We start from the raw sequence: 18,436 nt of genomic DNA on the forward strand, positions 1-18,436 counted from the left end.
TGTGGTTAATTTTACAAAATCATTGGATAGAAATAAAACTTACACATGACCAAACATGAAATGAGAACATTTGGAACTTCACTCTGTTCTTTTAGAGTTAAATAAAACAAATGCATTCTGAAGAGTCCACAAGACCTGGTTTTTGTTTTGCTTTGAGTCTAACTTATATTTTTCCATGCCCATTAAATCTTTCAGATTTCCTCTGGGTGGGACAGATTGCTGGAGGGCTCCAGCCACCTGAGAAAGGCATCTGTCTTTCTGTTGCCATGCCAACTGCTAGGGATCTCCCCTTTTCTTCCCCAGTGGGAACGACACACTCCCTCATCTCGGGAGGAGCACTATTCCTAACTACATTTGGCCCCTTCCCTCGCTTTTTGTGTGAGACAAGAAAACTGGCGATGAAATTGTCTTTTCGAATATGATTTTCGTTCTGTTTTGTTTCCTTGCTTTTCTTTCTGACGTCTTTGTGTGGTAGAGCCGGCTGGGATCCCAGGGCATTCACATGGCAACCAGGAAATCAGTCATTCGCCGTTGCCTTGGTTACCAGAGTGGGGGAAGGGAAAGGTCCATTTATCACAGTAGGCTGTGTCCCTTGCTGGAAGACTACAGAATTTTTAGACAAAGGTCATTCTGAAAACAGCAATCAAAAGAAAGCAAAAGGAAAGAAGGAAGGAAGGAAGGAAGGAAGGAAGGAAGGAAGGAAGGAAGGAAGGAAGGAAGGAAGAAAGGAAGACAGACCACCAAACTCTGGCCTCAGGATAGGCGTGTGGGGGTGGGGGCGCGCGGGCTGGCATCATCAAGCGGGAAGGTGCAGATGCCACAGAGGCTTCTCCTTCTGTCCTCTGCACAGACAGGACACAGGGCTCTGACAAGTCAAGTCAGCTGAAGAAAGCCTGTGATCACCTAGCCCACTGAGGCAGGAAGCCTTGTTGCCTGCGGAGAGCTCACCTTGGTTGCCTGGGGTACCGCTCTACTTTTATGACTGCTGCGGAAACAGAGCTTGGGGTACTGTCCTGAGAAAAACAGACATATCCATTGAGTCTTCTTTCCAATCACATTTATTAAGGGCAGTGGTTCTCAACCAGTGTGTGTGTGTGGAGGGGGGCGACGGGACAGGGCAGGGGTGTCAAACCACCCTTTCACAGGAGTCACATATCAGATATCCTGCATTTCAGACATTTACATTACAGTTCATAACAGTAGCGAAATCACAGTTATGAGTAGCACCAAAAACTGTTATGGTTGGGGGTCACCACAACGTGAGGAGCTGTATTAAAGGGTCGCAGCATTAGGAAGGTTGAGGATCACCGGTTCAGGAGTAATCAGCTTTCAAATTCAAAGTGGATAAGGCTAAGCAGGGTGATGTCTCTTTTATAGACCTCATTCTTCAGTGAGGAAAATGGGCACAGACTTTCCTCCTGGATTTCCTGGTGTGACTTTGAGAGGAAGAGTATCCAGAGTCCATCACACTGTAAGGTCGAGGAAACATTATTTGCTTGAGGAAACATTATTTGCTTTTAAAAGTTTTTTATTGGCAACACTAGAACCAGCCAAGAGATAGGAGTACTGCTGTAGCTGTAAAAGCCTTTTTTCTTGTAAAATAACATCTTCCTTTTTAAAAAAATGTAGGTTGTTCTTTACCCCCTTACAAGCTGAGAGGAGGAAATCGTTGACTTCCTCCTCCTCTGCAAACTGTCCCTTCCCACCCTCTGTTTCCATCTCTGCACAGGGCTCCGCCACCCATCCTTCACTTCGAACCTTTCTCCCTCCTACTCTCCTTCTCTCACATCCAGTTTAGCAGCGATTCTCACAACCTTATTTTGAAAATACACCCTGACTCTCTTCTCCGAGCCCTCAATATCTGTCATCCTGAACGATGCTCCCACAGTCTTTCTAAATAAAAATAAAATTTAAAAAAAAAAAAAGCTCCCTAAGACACTTGCTCAGCTTCCCTTTTGAAAACCCTGACTCTCATGTTACCAGGCAATTCAGACCAGGCCATACCCAAGTCCACCTGGTCCTCACTCTGCCCCACTGCTGAGCGTCACATCCACTCCACAGCCATCAGCCACCAAACCTGTCCGATGTGGCTCCTGATGACGCCCCTTCTCACACCCTAGCTCCCCTACTTGTGCATTCCTCACCCATGTTCACTCTCCTTGGAAACATCTGCTGATCCCAGGGGCTTCACGCTTGTTGAACACTGTGCCCTGGAGATGAGAAGCCCGCCCCCTTCCCCCATTATCTATTCAGAGAGCCTCTCCTACAGGAAAACATTCATTTCTACCAGCCTGGAAACAGGAGGCAGATGATTTTTTTTTTTTTTTTTTATGAGTGAAGGGACTAGTCACAGTGGTGTGTTCAGGGTTAAGGGAACCACAGCAAGATCCAACGCCATATCCAGACCTGAAGGAGCTGGTGTTGCAGGGACACAAACAGCTGCAGTCTTGGAAGCAGTGGCGATGTCCAGAGGACTTGTGGTTTTTGCGGAAGGAAACCAGAACCAAAGCAATGTGGTAAGGGACATGCTGACCTCACTCCTGCCCATTAGCCAAACACAGATGGAAAGGCAGAGGCAGAAAGAGTCATACAGAGTTACTGCACCATGAATTTCCCTAACACAGGAGCTGGAAACAATACACATTAACTATTTCTCATTGTTTCTGTGGGTCAGGGGTTTGGGAGCTCATCTTTGTACTCCAGGCCCCTTCTCACCTAATGCTGTACAGTCAGAATGCCAGTTATTTGAAAGCTTGCCCTGACTGGAAAGTCTCCTCCCAAGATGGCTCACTTACCAGATTTTCAGGGCGCTGCTGGGTCTTGACAGGCGATCTAAGATCCTTTCTCTCTCCACAGGGCTGCCTGAGTGTCCTCAGAACATGGCACCCAGACCCTCTGAATGGTTGATCTGAGAGGCCACGGTGGGAGCTGTAGTACGTTTTGTGGCTTACACTTGTAAGTCACACAGGTAAGTTCAATGCATGTGTGACTAGAAAGGGGCAGAATGGAATGGTCAGGATAGAAGACCCATCTTGAAGAGCCTGCAGGCAGAGAACAGAGCAAAGAAAACTAGGGGATGGATTATAAAGAGCAGGGGAAGAGAAAGAGCAGAGAAAAAGTGAGCACGGCCAGCACCCTTTGAAGACCGTCTTACTTAAAATAGAGCATGTGTTCCTGCCACTTTACTGTTTTATTATTTTATTTTCCTTCACAAAGTTTAATGTTACATGATAGATATATATCTGCTAACCAGTCTCTTTGTTGATTCCCTTTGATCACATAAACTTAGTGAAACAAGTGACATATTCTATTTTGTTACTTAGCAAGTTCTTAATAAGTATTTGCATGTTTGAATATATAATTATACCCAATTTTAGAGAAAAAGTAAGTGCTACTAAATGACTAATTCCCACAATGTTTCCATTTCTTTTAAACTGGATTTATGTTCTTCCTTCTCACCTAAAGAGTGAAGTAATACTCTTAGGTGAACTCAGTTTTTGTCTGAGCCCCTTGTTAGAGGCTGTTACGTGTTGCCCATTTTCCCATTTTCCCTCCTCAGTTTCTTCTGCTTTCATTTGAAAAGTGTATTGTTACTAGGCAGTGGTGACACATGCCTTTAATCCCAGCACTCGGGAGGCAGAGCGGATCTCTATGAGTTCAAGGCCAGCCTGGTCTACAGAGTGAGTTCCAGGACAAGCTCCAAGATATACAGAGAAACTCTGTCTGGAAAAACCAAAAAAAAAAAAAAAAAGTGTATTGTTTTGTCTGAGGTGAGAGGAGGTCCTGAATTTTAGAAGCAACTGTTTACCTTTCTCCCTCTTAAAATAAGAACACATTAAATTGGGTTTTGTTTGTATGCCTGTCTTTGAGTTATCTTTTTGGAGATCTTATTTTAAAATGGGTCCTCAGGAGAAAATCTTTCTTGTCCTTCTCAAAATATGCCAACAGTACCTGGGGGAATGTCTGTCCTTTGCAGGACAGACAAGCTACAGAAGATTGCTGACTCTCAGTTACTGAGACCAGGGAGACAAGAGCTCACAGTGCGAGAAGCATGTCTTCATGAGCACCATGGAGTTACTCCAGTTGATGGATCCAAACACGGCGGCAGCCTCAGGGTCACACACCCATCTATCCGTGTAGGGATAAGTTTCTCCTCGGTCCCCAAAGGCACACTGTAGATGAACCACTTTGCAGGCACCAAGTGGGGAGAAACCAATCCCTTAGGGTATGAAGCAATTTCCTTTGGGTGAGAGAGACAGTCTGGTATCAAAAGGTACGACCTGATGCCATGGCCACAGATTCATTGCTGCACACCAGAGACAGAAGTCCTCGCCAGCAACCCTTCACCTCAACACCGTATCCAGGAGCTTTGACGATTGTCATTACTATTTTTAGCAGTGGTAATAGTGGTGTGTGTATGTGGGGGATGGGGTACACATGAGTGTGTACCTGCCCTAGTGCTTGTGTGGGTATCAGAGGACAATTCTGGGAGCTGGCTCTCTTCTGCTACCTTTATGTGGGTTCCAGAGATTGAGCTCAAGATGGTTGGGCTTGCATGGCAAGTGCTCTACCCACTGAGCCATCTTGTTAGCCTAGAAGCTGTGAGTCTAATCAATACTAAACTTCATCATTTACTTAATATGATAGTCTACTTAATATGATATGCCTACTGTGCTTTCTAGGTACTGGACCATGTGGAGACGCTGGCTAGTCAGAATAAACTCATTGGGACTGGTATCTCAAATGTCTCCTCAAAGTCTGATGTGTTGAAGGCTTGGTTCCAAGCTGATGGGAAGTAGTTGGATTATGACAATCCACCAAAATGTGAACAAGGTGCATGGCAGGCTCCTGCCTCCAGGCACTCAGCCACTTCAGCCGCCATGTTTCCCCCATGAAGATGGACTGTGTCCCCAATCATAAGGCAAAATAAATCTCTCATACCTTAAATTGTTTCTGTCAGGTGCGTGGCCACAGCAAATAGTCAGAATTTGGGGTACACTAATGTGGTTTTCTGCAGGGTGTGGGGGTGTTTCTTTACAGTCTGGCCAAGTTCTCATTTCAGACTTTCTTCCCCCCTCCCCTCTGCAAGGTACCCAAAGACATACAAAAGCTTGAGAATTTCTGCTACAGTTGTTGTTTGCTCAATACACAGACGTCTATGAACTACCTGCTACATTGGTTAAGAAAACACAAAGGGGCCCAAACCAGAGGGGCGAGACAGGCAAACAGCAGATGAGCATTAAAACAACCAGTGTTGAAGCAGCAAGGCAGAATGCCCTCACAGAGGAGAGAACCAACTCTGCTTACGTGGCCAGGGGATGTATGTGTACATATATTTTTTTTTCTTTTCTTACTGCTCTGACAAATACTCCACAAAAGCAACTCCAGGAAGGAGGGTCTATCGTGGTTCACATATAGAGGGTGTCATCTGTCATGGCTGGGCAAGCACATGGTGGAGGAAGTATGCAGCATCTGGTCACGGGAAGCAGGAAGATGTGAGAGTTGGATCTCAGCCAGCCTTCTGCCTTTCCCCTACTAATTCAGTCTGGGCTCCCATCCCATGGAATGGTGCTCCTCACATTCTGGGTGCACCTCCCTCCCTCAGTGAGGCACTGCTGGAAACATCTTCACAGACACATCTAGAGATGTCTCCTGGGGTGATCTGAAACCCAGTCAGGTTGCTAACAAAAGTTAGCCATCAAACGGGCGGTGGTGGCGCATGCCTGTAATCCCAGCACTCGGGAAGCAGAGGCAGGTGGATCTCTGTGAGTTCGTGGCCAGCCTGGTCTACAGAGCGAGATCCAGGACAGGGTCCAAAGCTACAGAGAAACCCTGTCTCGAAAAACCAAAGAGAGAGAGAGAGAGAGAGAGAGAGAGAGAGAGAGAGAGAGAGAATTAGCCAAGACTTTTAGGAAAGGCTGTCTTGAATGATAAACAGGAGCTTTCCAGACTATGTCACGGGGAGAAGGATGAGGGAGGGTGTGTGTGGAGATAGGGATGGTAGGTGTCAAGGTATAGAGATGGGGGTAGGAGGCAGGCTCTACCACTCACCCACTGGGAAGGCAGACATGGGATTGAAAGAGACAATGAGGCTGGAGTGTGGACAGGTGACATCATGTAGGGTCTTGTGTGCTGTGCAAAGAGGTTTAGGCCTGTATCTCAGGCTAAAATGACGTCCTCATCAGCCTCCACTATCCGATACGTGTGAGAAACGCAACAAGCGATCCAAACAAGCACAGTGGTGAACGTTAGAGTGGTTCCCAGTCTGTCTCTGCATTGATCCAATGGATGCAAGGCAGCTTGCGTCTGACAACTGACGGCATAAACATTTCACATAAGGTAATGCTACCGTGTTCCCTGTGAACTGGATGCTTTGGAGACCTGGTGTCAGGACTTCCTGTGCTTGTGTTTGAGTTAAAATAAATTGGATTAATCTCTTCTCCTGGCTGAGCTACACACCCACCCTTGACTTCTGTCTCCTGAAAAAAGAAAGAAAGAAAGAAAGAAAGAAAGAAAGAAAGAAAGAAAGAAAGGAAGGAAGGAAGAAAGAAAGAAAGAAAGAAAGAAAGAAAGAAAGAAAGAAAGGAACTGCTAGAACTAGCTGGAAGCAATGAGGCCCCAGGAAGGGGAAGATCTTCAAATCTGACTTTTTAGTTTGAGGAGTTTGGTTGACCTCTCTGGGAGCTGGGCAGCTCAATCTGCTATGAGCTTTATGACCAGAGATGAAAGGATGGATTAGAAGGTAGCAGGGCTAATTCCTAGTGATTCATTGATCAAAAGAGATTTTCTTATAAAAGCTTAAACTGAAGTATCAACACCTTTCTCATGGATGGACAGAAAGATTGGTAGATAGATAGATAGGTAGGTAGGTAGGTAGGTAGATAGGATTCAAAGTAAAGATTTACCTGAATCCACAGCTAATGCTGGATTCAAATGGTCTAAAAATGACCAATTCTTGTTTGTTTTCCCCCCAAACTTTAAAAGCATGCTTTAAATTTTTCTTAGGCTTAGCATCACATAGCTATGTGATATATACATTACATATGTATGTTATAAGTATGTAAGTGTGTGTGTGTGTGTGTGTGTGTGTGTGTGTGTGTGTACATACAGTGTTGTACAGTAGACGTCTCCGGTAACCTTTGGCACCAGGCTTCCTGACTGCGTGATAACCTGTGTGACACTGGACCTTTATCCCGTCTTCCGACAGAGCACTCCCATTTGTTACTTCAGAGGTGGTTCCTCAGCTTCTACATGGAAACAAACAAACAAACAAACACCCAACAACTTTCCACACCAGGGTCCTTACAATAAAAAGATTTCCAGGAAACTTCATGGAACTTGAAATCAAAACAACAGGGAACCTGGGACTGTCTTAGAACACTTCACCGAGATTAAATACTGTACCTGCCAGGATGACAGGCTGTGGTCCCCAAGGCATGCTAGAAGGCTCACTTGATGAGCCTGCATCAATCCTAGATTTCTCATGATCCCATCAGTTTCCTCGATGGGGGATGAAGGTAGGATGGGACCTTAAAAAGACAGTTGCAGACTACTTCCAGTGCTTGAGAAGTGTGGCTTTCCAGGCCCTGCTTCTGAGGGAGGATTTACTGATTTATTATTTACACTTGAGACAGGGTCTCACCGTGTCAGTCAGGGAAGCCTTGAGCTCTATGTGATTCTCTTGTCCACCACATCCGGCTGGTACAGCATCACCTCCCTTCTGGAACAAGGACTCACTTTCCACCCCGCCCCCTCCTACCCTGCTGGTGTTTAAACTGCAGCTTCCTTAATCAAGAGAGAGAATGACTCAAGCCTTGGGTATATTGTTACCGTGAGCATTAGGGCTCAGCTGTGAACAACTGTAGGGGAAGCCAGGGGAACAAACACTGGTTCTAGTTTGGCTGTTCAAGTCCCTTGTCACATCTGAGTTTCAAGCTCCTATAAATAATACGCATTAGTACGTATTGAATATTTCTTCTCTTCCTAGAACTATAATGGTGCACCATGTGTCTGGTCTTATTTAGTTCTCAGAATTTTCACTGTGAAATATGGTATAATCATCTCTATTTTGCAAGTGGAGAAACTGAGGCACATAGAAATTAAGTCATTTGTTAAAATTCACAGGCGGGGATGGCAGCTCAGATTCTAACTCTGGTGGACAGACTGCCTATAGGTTCTACCTTTACCCATGACACCAACCATGAAGGGGACAGGAGGCCATGAAGACCCTCTCAGCCCTACCAATATATGCGTGGGTAGTGGAGGAGGGGATCTGTTTCTAGGATGGGGATCCAGGCCATTCAGGACCTCCTCACTCCCTTCATTCACGCTCTTTTCAGCCTGTTTTCACTGTTAGGCCTACCTCAGCGTTGCAGGACTTGGCTTAGCTCCCATGTCCCAGAAGAAGTCCTGTGGGGCCATTATTTTCTCAGCATATGGGTTAAATAAAATCTCAGTGGTAGGGAGACCTTGGGGAAATGAAGCTCCGGGAAGGCTGGCCACAAAGGAAAAAATTCGCAGCAAGAAGGAGCTGTCTGTGGAGGCTGGCCCCGATCTCAGGACTAGAGCCTGGTGGGGGCCACCGACCCAATAAACAGCAGCTGTAGTTCAGAAAGAGAATGCAGCGTAGGTGTTGAGAAGGAGACCCACTGAGGCAGTCTGTGGGTGCTCCTGGGAGATGAGGGCTGGGGAATGAGACAGGGAAAGAAAACAGTGCGGCGGGGATGTGGGGGTGGAGGGCCGCTGGAACAAAGGGGTCCAGGGGATTAGAGCCAAATTACTATCAGCGGCAGGCAAAGCGCCTTGGAGGAAGCCCTTTAGTGGAGTGCGAGGCAAACAAGAAAGCTGGCTTGCTAGCCGACACTAAGAGAGGAGGAAGTGGGAGATGCGCTGCTTCCTGTAGAAATGATGATTGAAGACAAAGCAGGGTGGGGACTCACGCCTAGGCTGCAGCCGCTGCTACACAGACACTCGACGCCGCTCGGTGGGCAACTCCTACTACCGCGGGGCTGGGCTGGGCTGGGCTGGGCTGGGCTGGGCTGGGCTGGGCTGGGCTGGGCTGGGCTGGGCTGGGCTGGGCTGGGCTGGGCGGGCCGAGCTCACCACCCATCAGCTCCGCCAGGGGAAGCTGCTCTCTAACCAAGCCTCGGGAGCCAAGCAAGGTAAAGGACACGTTTTCCATGTAGCTCCTTTGGAATAGAGATAAAATGACCGTGCCTGTGGGTTTTAGGGCGGATTTCTTAGGGGAGCGAGGGACATTGTTCCAGGCTTTGAGGGGAAGTGATTCAGGTGGGGTTTTTAGCTTTATTTATTTATTTATTTCCGAGAAGGATGGTCAGATTTGTGACACATTTTGTTTCGGGAGCGGGGAACCACCCTCCGTGTTTAGGAAAACACGCTGAATGTAAGAAGTGGTTTGCTTAGCTGGCCCGGGACTCAGGCTGGGCTGAGTTGCAGTCAGCTGGGCTGTGAAGCTGCAGTCTGGGCATCGGAGCGTGGCAGTCCCTTGTTTGGGGGTATAAGTAGTGAAAGACGTTAAGCACATTCATATTATATATCGCTGGGCCGTCTTCTTTGCAACATTATGGCTGTGGTTTGCTTTGGGGAAATTGGGTCCTTTTGTGCATAGATTTTTTTTTTTTTTAAACCAACAAAGGCTCAGATTTCTCGAGTGAGGGGCAGGCAGTATTTACCACTAAGGAACTAGTGTCTTCCTGTCTGCTCTGTGCAGCTACTTGAAGGGTAACCTCAGAGTAGGTTTGTCAGTAGGTCTTACCCTAAAGTTGCATCCTTATTCAAAGGACCGACTAGGGACGGTTACTTGCCCCAAATCGGATACCAGTGTGTGAATACAGGATTCTGTGCCTGTATGGATTTATTCATCTCTAGATCGAAGCGATTGTTATTTCAGACAGAGAGATACTATCAAAGTGAGCTGGTTTGTCCCCTTGTCTGTGTATGCTGTACACTGAAGTAATAGAATAAGAACACAATTTTTATTCTGTAATTTTTCCCCAGCAGTGGATGCTGATAATGGGTCTGGGTCTGGTAACTCTTTCGGTTTATGAATGATACATGTAACAGTGCAATAAAGAGGTCTAACAGGCTTGAATCGAGATTGTGAGTTTTCTTTGGCAGAATATGTAGGATAAACAGTTTAATAATTTGTGGCATAATTTAAAAATATCTCCAACAGAAAGTGTGTGGTTATGCACAAAAGAGCATTGATTAAAATGATTTTTTAAACTTTTTTATATAGTGAAAGGAGATAATTTTGCAAAACAAAGAAGGAACCTCGGGTGGTAGAATGAAAACAATACAATGGCATGTTTGGATACTCATGAATTATTAAAATACATTGTTTTTAAACAACCAAATATACCGATTGAGAAAGTACGTACTTTTGAGATAACACTATTATCAGTTGAAGGAGCCATACGATTGGGATTCTGTTCTGCTTTGTTATCTTTATGAAATTAATTTAGTTTCCCTGACTTTGCAGAGTAGCAGTGCATTTTCTGAGACAGGAAGCGTTCATGGGCACCAAAGAAATAAATCTCCATTTTCCTGAGTGTGTAGGAGTTGCTGTAACTATGGGGCTCTTGGGAAGGCTCCCTTGAATTTAATCAAAGAAAATCATGTCAGGGTTCCACAGTCCCCATTGTATCCTAAAGTAAAATATGTAGCTCTGATCTTCCAGATGGGGCTAAGGCTAGACCTAGTCTGGTGATCCAGCTGGGTGTCTCTAAATGAAATAAAAAACTGGGCCTTTGGGTTATGTGGAGGCTGGGACATTCCTTCTATCCGGATCATCTACAGCCTGCCCTCCCCAGACGATGCCAACACCCTGCTTTGTTTGGGGATGTCTAGAAAATGTGTTATACACCCATCCCACCCCGCCCTGCCACCCTCCCACCCTCACCCCGTGTCTCACAAGAGACGGATGATGAAACCTTGGCCAGTAGGCAGAGTAGAATAGAGGGACCCCCTGCCACCTTTCTGAAAACAACTAAGAGGTGCCTATTTTCTACCCAGCACAAAACATTTCCTTAATTGTGAAATTCCAGCTTGAGGCAGAATGTGAGTGAGGAACAACAGATCAGTAAGGATGAAGGCAGGGTTCTTTCTTAAGCAAGAAACAGATGGGCATGCTTCTCTGTTGCACAATCCCACTCTTCTGGCTGTTTGGAATACTAACAGGCATCCTTTTGCCCAGGGTATTCATTGGCTCTAGAAGAAATGGACAAACAACGAAATTTTAATTATATGTGCTTTCTTCCCCCCTCTTTCTGACATATGGTCAATGACTGAATGGAAACATGACTTGTTATTTTCTGGCCAGCCCTGGGCTTCGTGTGATGAGTATATATAGTGATGCGTTTAGCCGAATAATTTTTTTAGTCTGCTTCAGAAGGCAGAGCCGACTTTTAAGTCTAAAAGCAGAAAACCTGTTCACAAGAGATCAGTGTGAGGCAAAGAAAGGACTGGCATAGGGCGCCCGGTATGCAGGCTTTGGAGCAGAACGGTGTGCCCGGGGCCTGCCGGTGCTTCTTCCCACACGACTCAGTACAGTCATTTGGGGACTTAGTTCATTCCCCGGGAAGAAGGAATAGCAGCACATAGTCAGGGTCTTATGTGGTGCAGCCTTGGCTTTTGTGTGTTGATAAGTGAGTGTCGGATACAAAAAGACGCTGGGGTGTCATCCTGGTCCTCTGTAGTAACATAAGGAAAAGTTGGCTTAGTCTTGGTCTCTACCGTTGCCTCTGAGAACAGAGATTTCTTCATCGGAAAAGAATATTCATAACACAAAATGCCCCATTCCGTTCACATTTAAGCATGCAGCTCTGCAGTCACATTGATGTTGTCACCATCCACCCTCTGAATTCTTTTTAATCTCTTTTTATTTTATTTATTTATTTTTTTTCCCAGACAGTTTCCCTGTGTAGCTCTGGGTGTCTTGGAACTCTGTAGACCTGGCTAGCCTCAAACTCACAGAGACCCGCCTGCTTCTGCCTTCTGAGGGCTGGGATTAAAAGTCGTGCACCACTACTATCTGGCTCTTTTTAATCTTGTAGAACAGAAAGTTAGTAAATACTAAATCGCAACTCTCCTTTTCTGCTGTAGCCCAGGCTCTGTCCAATGCCATCGACTTTGTCTCTATGGATTTGACTGAGAACCTGATGGAGAGGGAATTATAGTGTTTTGTGATGAACTTAATTCATCTTCTCTATTGACCCCAGGGTTCATCCATGTTGTAGCACTTACCAGAATGTCCTACCTTTTTAAGTTGAGTAACTTTCCATCACTTATATCTACCACATGCTGTTTTTCCATTCATCCTTTAATGAATACTTGGACCAGTTTTTGGCTATCCCAAACAAGGCTGTTATGGAGATAGGTGTGTAGAGTCCCTGGCTTCTGTGCTCAGTTTTTGAGGTACCACAATATTGTTTTCTATAGCAGCTGCACAATTTGACATTCCACCAGAAGGGGACAATGGTTCCAGTTCACCAACACCTGCGGTTGATTCTTTTTGTTTATTTGTTTGGATAATCACCACTGTAGAGTGGGCAGGGGAATCTCTTTGTGATTGGACTTGCATTTTCCTGGCTATGGCCATACCACTTCAAGTAACCCCACCACCATCTTGCAAGAGCAGATCACATGTGATCGACGTTTTCCCAATGATTTTCACTTCTCATTTCCTTTTTGGCCACAGGTGCATCTTCTTTAAAGAAATGTTCATTCAAATACTTTCCAATTTTGAATTTGATTCTCCCTTTTTAAAAATTTTGCTTTTTACTTTAAAATTATACGCATGTGTGCATATGTGTGTGAATATGAGTACAGGTCCCACAGAAGCCAGAAGGGGTCAGATCTCCTGGAACTGGAGTTACTGGAAGTTGTGAGCTGCCTGACATGGATGTGAAGCCAAAGTGATGGCTCCTTACACACACACACACACACACACACACACACACACACACACACCACACACTCCCATGTGAACATGCACACACTCTGCACAAACAACACACTCAACAGCAGAGGGTGTTCAGTTATCTTGGAGTGATTGCATGTTTCTTTGAAGTCGTTTTCCTGCAGAGGTCTGAAGTAAGGCAGAAGGAGCCTTTTATCTCTGGGCAAGATTGAGCAAAAGGACCAGGGGAGACGGAAGCAGCAACTTCACTGCTTCCTCCGCCCTCGCTGGTCTAGTTGGAGGCGGGCATCCATGCTCCTGATCAGTCCTGGTGCCTAGTCTCTGAGGCAGAGAGAGGCCTGGAAACCAGGCTGATGGCTTCACCTGGCGATCTGCCATCCTGTCAGCAGGTGGTTGTTTCTTGAAAGCCCCCTCCCCCTTTTTCCTCTTTCTTTCAGTCTTCCTTCCTTCCTTCCTTCCTTCCTTCCTTACTTCCTTCCTTCCTTCCTTCCTTCCTTCCTTCCGTATTTCACCTTCACTCTCCCATGCATTCGCAGTGGAGTCTGAACAGCCTCAACCGCTACTCACTTTTCCTTACAGTTGGTCAGACCCTCTCTTTCTCCAACATGTGTTTCAGGCTTCCTCAATTCTTATCACTTCAGATTTTCTCCTTGTCTTTGTTCAGACTGCAGTAACCAATTACCACAGACCAGGCCATTTACAAACCCCATAAATCCATTTCTCACAGTTTCTGAGCCTGGAGATCGGAGATCATGGTGCCAGTAGATTAGGTGAGGACCTGTTCTTCAGAGATCCTGTCCTCTTGTATCCTTTATATTCTGGAAGGCCCTCTTCTCTGAGGGAATCAGTGCATGGCCTGATCACCTCTGCAAAGGCCCCACCTCCTCTAATCCCAGTGCAGCGACACTGGGGGTCAAATTCTAACATGTGAGTGGGGATAAGAGTGTCTGGACCAGAGTCACATGCATTCTGTCTTCTTTCCATAGCTTTTCCTTTGAAGTGAGGTTATAGCCTTCCAACTCTGTTCTGTTCCCTCTTACCGCCTAAGTGATGATGTTCTTCCTCCCTCCCTCCATATTGGGTTTCTTCTCTTATCATTTTTATTAGACTTACTTGTGTGCATGCACATAGGCCACAGTGCACATGTGGAGCTCTGAGGATGGTTTGTGGGAGTCAGGTCTTATTCCACCATGCGTATTCCAAGGACTGAATTCAAGCTGTCAGGCATGGTGGCAAATGCCTTTTTGCTGAACCACCTCATCAATCCCAAATTTCATCCCTTAACTGGCTCCTTCTTATTCCCTTTGTCTAGTTTTTCTTACACGCATAAGTTAATAAATAAAATCTGCTAATCTGGGCTTTATTCCTTTGAGATAAGGTCTCACAGTGGAGCCCAGGCTGGCCTTGAACTCAGGTTTCTCCTGTCTCAGTGTCCTGAGTACTGGGATTACAGGTGTGTACCGTCATGCCTGGAGACTCTTGACTCTTACGACCTTTCCTGCCTTCCTTGTTTCTCCTTACCACTTGAAGGTTTCCAGCACCACTCACGCTTACACAGAATGTCGGACGGTTCTGCCCATTCTCTTTCCCTCTCCCCAACTCCCATTCTTTCCTCTGGGTCTGATCGTTGCTGAGTGAGGGTCAGCCCCAGCTCAGTTTCTCTCACTGGTTTCCAAGCTTCCATAGCAAACTCACTAGACCATCCAACTCAACACCCATATCCGAGATAGCACTCACAACCACCTATTTATACCTCAAACCCACGCCTTCCCTAACACCACGCTACTAACGAACTCTCCTCTTTCAATTCTTACTTAGAAAAACCCTCTCTCACCATTTTCCTCACCAAGCAACCCGAGGAGCAGTAAACAGAATAGCTCTTGCAATTGGGATTGGAAGTAAACCCCGATACCGGCCACTCGTTTCTATGGTGATAACAGTCTCTTGGTTCAGGGCCTCTTGGTCTCTCCAGGAGCGGTTTGACTTCCCCTTAGATTAGCTTTCCTACTTCTCCTTCTGTATTTCACCTCACGGCCCTGCTTCTGCAAGGAGCTAGATTCTAACTAGGCTCAGGTCAGTGGTTCCGTCTTCCATGAAGCCTGCTTCGCTTTCTCCTCCTCCTTCCTGAATAAACAACAGTCTTTTTTCTTCCCTGAGCACAGCACTTAGCTCCTTCTGGTGTGTGTGCATTAATCTTGCACACTCACTCCCCTTTTAACCACATAGCAAACACTTTGAGGATAGCAACTACGTTGGGTTTTGTCTGTCTGCCTCATAGCACACGATGCAACTTGTGTACCATGCAGTTATTTAATGAACTCTCTTGAGTGACTCATAGTTTTGATGCAGTGAGCTAAGACATAGAGCTTGTTCTCTGGGCTCTCACAGACCACTGGGGAAGACAGGCAGATACAGAAATAATTACAATTCAGCGAGTCAGTCTGTCCACAAGTCTCAAATGAATGTCTGCTCTGTGCCACCTGCCCTTTGAGATGCCAGGGAACAAAACAGGCAGGTTCTTTCTTTTCTTAGAACTTAAATTCTAGTTTTGAGACAGACTCAATAAACGCATAAACCAGAGGCTCGTAGATCTGACTACACATTAGAAATCACAAGGGAGTACTTTGGTGGTGGTGGTGGTGGGAGCTATGTCCCAGCTCCACCCCAGACTATGAAATCAGGGTCAGTCAGGATTGGAAACCATGGGCAGAGATAAATCACAGTAGAAGAAAGTATCAGCTACCACTGTGTCGTGTTAGCTGAAGGGGGTGGGGGTGGGGGTGGGGAGGTAGCGTTATATAGGTTGTATATGTGATAATGGAGATTTAGGTTTCTTCTTTTTTCTGTTTTGTTTTGTTTTTGTTTTTTGATTATCTTCTGAGGAGGTGACATTGGGGTTAAGACCTAGGTTGCTAAGGAGTCAGGCATGTGAAGCTCTAGGCTGGACCAGAGTGCTTCCAAGCAGAAAGTACAAGTACTTTTTGGAGGTAAGGATGAGGTGAGACCCTAGAGGTGACAGGCCCTTCCTCCTGCAGAAGTAGGAAGACCTACAGACTTTCTTCTCCTGGCAGCAGCTTTTCAGTCAACCTAGACAGGCTCCAAGGCAGAATGCTTGGCTGTGCGGTTGAGTATTTGGCCTGGGTTAGATTTTATTTAGATCAAATTGATTTGCACAGTCAGGAAGACTTCTCCATTTAATTATAGATTTTTCCTACACTGCAATCAACTCAACAGGGCTTGTTGTCTGAAGTAAACACTATCCTTATTGTTTAAAATAACCTTAGATACATGATATTCATCTCTTAGCCGAATAAAGAAGAGAAAGCAATGCTCTCTGCCCTCATTGTGTTTGGGGGAAGCGGCAAAAACCCTTACAGAGGAGTCCTTCAAGCCGCACGAAGAAAAGCACCCCTCCTGGTAGAAGGGGTGAGTGGCACCACCCTCCCACACCAGTTGAGGAGCAACCGGCATCTAAGGAGTGGCATTTGAGGATCGTTCAAGCTCCTCGACACTTTATATGTTACTGTTTTCAACTCATTGTTACATTAACCACGTGAAATTAACTTTTTTTTTCTGCCAGCTGCTGGTGAGGGAGAAGAGTTGTTGCCTAAATGGAAACAATGGGAATTTATCTCAGGATCCGGAGTCTGTGAGTTAGCAGCTGGGCAGTGTCCTCAACGAGCTGACTTCTTTTATTCTTCCACTCTGGTGGCCTCAGCATGCTGATGATGTGCTTTCTAGGGCCAGCTCCCCTCACTATGTGGAGATGCTGGCTACAAGTCCAAATTAGGAGCAGTTCAGAGCCCACAGGCACAGCTGAGGGGCCAGGTTCTTCTAATGAAGCTTGTGTGCTCATTTGTGTCAGTTTCTCGCTCAATCTACCAGAGTCCTAGAGCTCATCCTGTAGTCCAGGCTGGCCACAAACTTATGACAATCCTCTTGCCCCAGGCTAGTAACTGCTGGGATTATAGGCATGATTACAGGTGTACCTGTCACTCACGAACCCCTTTTTAAAGTTGAAAGGCAGCCTGTGGGTCACCTGTACACTAGGGAGATATGAGAAGGAATTTCTTAAGTATGAGGCCAGCCTAGGCAACCCAGTGAAGTCAAGGCCATCAGAAGCTACAAGGAAAAATTCTGTCTCAACCAAAAAAGGCTGGGGATGTGTCTCAATCACAGAGAACTTGTCTGTATGTCCAAGACCTCAGATGTGCTCCATAGCACTGCAAAACGAAGAAAAAGAAAGGGAAAAAAGTCATCTCCAGCTGTATTCCCTCCTGACTCACACTTGACCAAGCAGAAGGAACCGCTGTGATTGTCTAATTTGGGAGCTTCCTTCCAGAGGCCTTGGAGCAGCCTAACCTCTGTGAAAAACAGGGCCACCAGAACCCAAGAGAAAGGTTCACTACTATTAACAAAAACAAAAGGGTTAGTGGCCCCCAGGTAGGCGGTGAATATATTTTGCTACTATTAGTCCCATTTTGCAAGTGAGGGTACCAAGACTTGAAGGTCAAAAAGCTCCCCCAAACCACACAACCTTACCTGAGTTGTTTTCCTACATTTCATTTTGAGAGCAACACACACACACACACACACACACACACACACACACACATATCCACACATATACATATCCACACACACATGCACACATACACACACACACACACACACACACACACACACACACACACACTCACCACTCACCACTTATGCACATGTCAAAACTTGTTTATGATGGTGATCTAGATAGGACAGAGAAAGAAGTCCAAGCAAAGGAAAAATAGAACGCTGAGGTAAGACAGGTAAGAATAACCTGAAGAGAATAGTCCTGAAGGAAATATGGCAAGTCCTGTAAAGGCAATAGGAAAAGTACTCACTTTAGACAATCAACCCTACATATCTGTATATATGCATATAATTAAATTGGTCCTCTGTGACTGATCAGGCACATCAATTTGATCTAAATAAAAGCCAGCCTTGGGCTGAGTAATGAGCTCAGTGGCCAAGGATTTGTCTGTCCAACTTCAATGAGCAGGCTGTTTTCTCCCGAGGGGTGTACTTGGTTGATGATAGCACCTGTGAGACCTGACCAATCTCTGACATTTCTGATTACAAGCTTCTCAGACAATAGGTTTCCACACTTCGGCTACGGAGGCAAGTGTGTGTGGTTCCAGCGCTGCTAACGCTTGTCTCTGCTGCTGCTTTCTACTCAGGTGTTGCATTTTTGAGGCAACGTGTGTGCCACAGCAATAGGGAAGAGGAGAGATTTCAGTGTTGTGACGGCTTGTCGTGCAGACGCGTTTCTGTGTATTCTCATCCTAGCAGAAGGTGGTGGTGGGAGTGCTCTCTCTGCAGTGGCTGATGGAGAGCTTCCTACTCGTCTATTTGCAGTTTTAAATGGGAAAGTACAGTTAATGTCGAGTACAGTTACTGTGTAATGCAACAGAGCCCTGTTTGAAGAAGGCATTTGTCTGATCTGTGTCGAGCCATATA

General features: G+C 45.8%; 1 protein-coding gene and 2 long non-coding RNA genes across 4 annotated transcripts in view; 2 read left to right on the forward strand and 1 right to left on the reverse strand.

The window, feature by feature from the left end:
* Nucleotides 1–714: 714 nt before the first annotated feature.
* LOC118591075 lies at nucleotides 715–8,980 on the reverse strand. Its single transcript, XR_004945897.1, has 4 exons — nucleotides 8,363–8,980; nucleotides 7,109–7,247; nucleotides 2,796–3,041; nucleotides 715–1,469 (listed from the first exon to the last, which is right to left on the reverse strand). It is a non-coding gene; the product is annotated as an uncharacterized LOC118591075 (long non-coding RNA).
* Nucleotides 2,319–4,959, forward strand: LOC118591074. The gene is made up of 3 exons (XR_004945896.1): nucleotides 2,319–2,516; nucleotides 2,857–2,968; nucleotides 3,977–4,959. It is a non-coding gene; the product is annotated as an uncharacterized LOC118591074 (long non-coding RNA).
* Gng2 (G protein subunit gamma 2) overlaps nucleotides 8,801–18,436 on the forward strand; it is a 100,402-nt gene continuing 90,766 nt past the window's right edge. Inside the window, exon 1 of one of the 2 annotated variants that reach the window (XM_036199132.1) lies at nucleotides 8,801–8,983. The gene's annotated coding sequence lies outside the window, so the exon portion shown is untranslated. Of the gene's footprint in view, nucleotides 8,984–9,079; nucleotides 9,162–18,436 lie in introns of those variants that run through there. The other variant, XM_036199131.1, reaches the window with a different exon arrangement.

The sequence above is a fragment of the Onychomys torridus genome, chromosome 9 (assembly GCF_903995425.1).
Source record: "Onychomys torridus chromosome 9, mOncTor1.1, whole genome shotgun sequence".
Taxonomy (NCBI): Eukaryota; Metazoa; Chordata; class Mammalia; order Rodentia; family Cricetidae; genus Onychomys; species Onychomys torridus.